Below are 3,558 nucleotides of genomic sequence, written 5' to 3'. Positions count from 1 at the left end.
CAAGTCTGCAACGGTCGGCAACGGTCGGTTGCGCCTGTTAAGGAAAGAAATCGGGCACCGGACAGTGTCCGGTGTGCACCGGACTGTCCGGTGCGCCCGACGACAGAAGGCAAGGATAGCCTTCTGGATTTGTTCTCAACGGCTCCTAGCTGCCTTGGGGCTATAAAAGGGACCCCTAGGCGCATGGAGGAGAATACCAAGCAACTCTTGAGCATTCTTGATCATCCACACTCAGTCTTTGCGCATCCGTTTGTGATTCTAAGTGATTCGAGCTCTGTTCTTGTGAGAAACTGTGAGATAGTCTTTGAGCTCGATTCTTGGCCGTGTGTGTGCGCATTTCGCTGTGGATTTGTGTGTGTTGCTTCCCTCCCTTACTCCGTGCTTCTTTGTGAATCTTAAGTGTAAGGGCGAGAGACTCCAATTTGTGGAGATTCCTCGCAAGTGGGATAAAGATAAGCAAGGCAAAATACTGTGGTATTCAAGTGGGTCTTTGGACCGCTTGAGAGGGGTTGATTGCAACCCTCGTCCGTTGGGACGCCACAACGTGGAGTAGGCAAGTTTTGTACTTGGCCGAACCACGGGATAAATCACCGTGTCTCCTCTGTGTTGAATTCTCTGTGATTATCGTATTGTGCAAGATTTCCTCTTTAGCCACTTGGCAACTATTGTGCTAACCCTTAACAAGTTTTTGTGGCTATAAGTTAAGTTTTTACAGGATCACCTATTCACCCCCCCCCCCCCCCCCCTCTAGGTGCTCTCAAAAAGGCAAAAAGTAAAAAAACAGACTCCTGGGCACGGGGCGTGCATGTCTCTTTGCGGCTGTTGGGGCAGAATTTAGATCTATGGTATCCAGGTGTAACACCTCTATTCTCGCTGGTAACTGGCTCAAACCACCACCATTATAACAACTATCATTTCATTGTAATAGAAACTAGTCGGTTGCCCGTGTGATGCGACGGCTTTCAACAATATCCATGTAAACTATTCACCAAAAAAAATTCAAGATTTTTTATTGATTGCCTCCGCTCTTCGTATAATATTTTTTTTATTTGACTAAATGATGTTATTATTTACTCCATCCAATATGTCTTGGTACAACACGGTCAATGAAGTGAGCGATTAGAATAGAGTTCATAACGACTGACTGAAAGAACAGTGATTATAAAATAACATAATTCCACCATACAGAGACCAAATAAGAGAAAGTTTGCAAGCTCAAGTTTCTAAAATAAGTCACATGAACTCAAACTTATAAAAAGAATGATCAAAATATGGAGTGATTGCTAAAGTCATGCATCAATGAAAACTGGATGCGCTCCATATAAATTATGCTACTTTGTAGTAATTACTAACGTTTAAAACCAACAAATAACCTTTCATTTTACTGTTAGTATGACAAATCATTGTTGCTTCATTCAATTCAGCAACCTCAAACATCATGAAGTCCATTGCGCCAATGTAGTCTTAGAAATGACCTAATGCATGCAAGAGCCAAGAACGTCGTGTCGTGCTTAGGCTGTAGCCTCGGCCTGTAGTGCTAGTCCGGCCCGCCACGATTATATATTTTTTATTTTATAAAAAACGTATATACATATATATAATTTATATTCAATATTAATAACATCTTAACATGATGTTCTATTGGTTAAACAGCTTTATCTAGTGTCTCTCGCCTTCTTTCATTAGGGCATGGGTTCAAACGCCACCTTCTGCACCGTTTTTTAACATTTTACGCTGATTTAATCAAATGAGCCGACGGGCTAACGAGCTGGCCCGTTAGCCCGGCACAGTTAACAGACCGACATGACGTGCTTGTGCCAAAGTTGTGGCCCGCAGACGTCTGACCCGTGCCGGGCCGCCGTTTGGCCATCTATAAAAGTACAGTGGATTAATTTAAAAGAGTTGTGAGGGTTGTTTGTAAAAAGATAACACGGAAAACATTGAGATGTGCCCTATTATGAGGCCATATATATATAGCGTAGAAAAGAGCAAAAGCGAAGCAGGAAGAGTATTAAATAGAAACGCAATGCGTTGTGTTTCAAAGTAAAAAAAACAAAAAAAATAGAAAAGTAGCCCCCGGCGAGGATCGAACTCGCGACCTTTCGCTTACGAAGCGAACGCACTACCACTATGCTACGGAGGCGAATGTATTTATAAGTGATTTAGTTATATACATGACGTTTGCCCATTTTTTTTAGGATGGACAAGACGTGGATCCGTCGTCCGTCAACCTCTCCAACAACCTGGTGAGTTCCTCTTCGTCCGCGTCGTGCTGCTGGAGCTGATGCTCAAGGGGCAGCACAAGTGACGTCGTGTTGTGTTCTGCAGCTAGCCAGAACCATGTGAGACCGGTCATGATTGATCTAGATGCGCGCATCACTATTTTATTTGAGTGTAAGGCCTACATTGTCGTTTGTTTCTTATCAGGGCCATTCTTGACTTTTTAGGGAGCAGGACGAAATCTATTATAGAGGCCCATCTATATATTTCATATATATTAAAGCTGGTTCAAAACGAAGATAGATAAGGTGTCCACGTCGACTCAAATCTTTTATATCGTCCGATCGCAATCTGACAGCTACTGTCTCTTCCTTACCTGCGAAGTTGGGTGGTAAAGTCGTAGCGGACGCTTTGAGATATCAGTATACGCTTTGGAACCTTCGTCTGGACCCAACACCGACGAGGAAAGCTCGCAACCCCGACGAGGATGGCGTCCTCCTCCTTTGGAGCGCGGCACTATCCGATGCAAGTTTGTGCCACGCGCCGCGAGCTACAGTCGGGCCACCCTGTTTCGGTCATAGGCTTAGATGCCATTTCACTCACTGTCCCCACAAACGCCCACCTAGATCCCTAATCCACCACCCGTGGAGCTGATGAGCACCGCCTTCGGTGCACCCTATTCCGGTCATATACTCAGAGCCCATTTCACTCGATACTCCCTCACTCGCTCGGCCTGAGCTCCTGATCCACCACCACGGTGCTAATGAGCACCACCAAGCTGGTTCAAAACGGGTATAGATAAGTTGTCCACGTCGACTCAAATCTTTTCTGTTGTCCGATCGCAATCTGGCTGCTACCGGTGCTTCCTTACCTGCGAAGCTGGGTGGTAAAGTCGTAGCGGGTGCTTTGAAATATTGGCATGCGCTCTGGAACCTTCGTCTGGCCCCAACATCGATGAGGATGGTGTCGTCCTCCTTCGGAGCGCGACACTATCCGATGCAAGTCTATGCCCCGCGCCACGAGCTACTGTCAGGCCACCCTGTTCTGGTTATAGGCTCGGATGCCATTTCAGTCACTACTCCCACAAACGCCCACCTAGACCCCTCATTCACCACCACGGTGCCGATGAGCACCGCCTCCGGTGATGCACTGTTAGCCTTTCCGGTCATATGGTCAGAGCCCATTTCACTCGATACTCCCTCACTCGCGCGCCCTGAGCCCCAGATCCATCGCCTCCGACAGCGACGAGTCCTCTTCTGCGTCACCCATCGAGATGCGGATCCCGCTTGCCTTGTCCATGTCGTGGCTTCACAACCTCCGCCGCTAGCACCCCGTTGG

The 3,558-nt window shown here is 46.8% G+C and overlaps 1 non-coding gene across 1 annotated transcript; it reads right to left on the bottom strand.

The window, feature by feature from the left end:
- Positions 1-2,071: 2,071 nt before the first annotated feature.
- TRNAT-CGU (transfer RNA threonine (anticodon CGU)) lies at positions 2,072-2,143 on the bottom strand. Its single transcript has one exon. It is a non-coding gene; the product is annotated as a tRNA-Thr (tRNA).
- Between the last annotated feature and the right edge of the window lie 1,415 nt (positions 2,144-3,558).

Source organism: Zea mays, chromosome 4 (assembly GCF_902167145.1).
Source record: "Zea mays cultivar B73 chromosome 4, Zm-B73-REFERENCE-NAM-5.0, whole genome shotgun sequence".
Lineage (NCBI taxonomy): Eukaryota > Viridiplantae > Streptophyta > Magnoliopsida > Poales > Poaceae > Zea > Zea mays.
The sequence above is the reverse complement of the archived record's forward strand: the minus strand, read 5'-3'. Positions and strand labels throughout refer to the sequence as shown.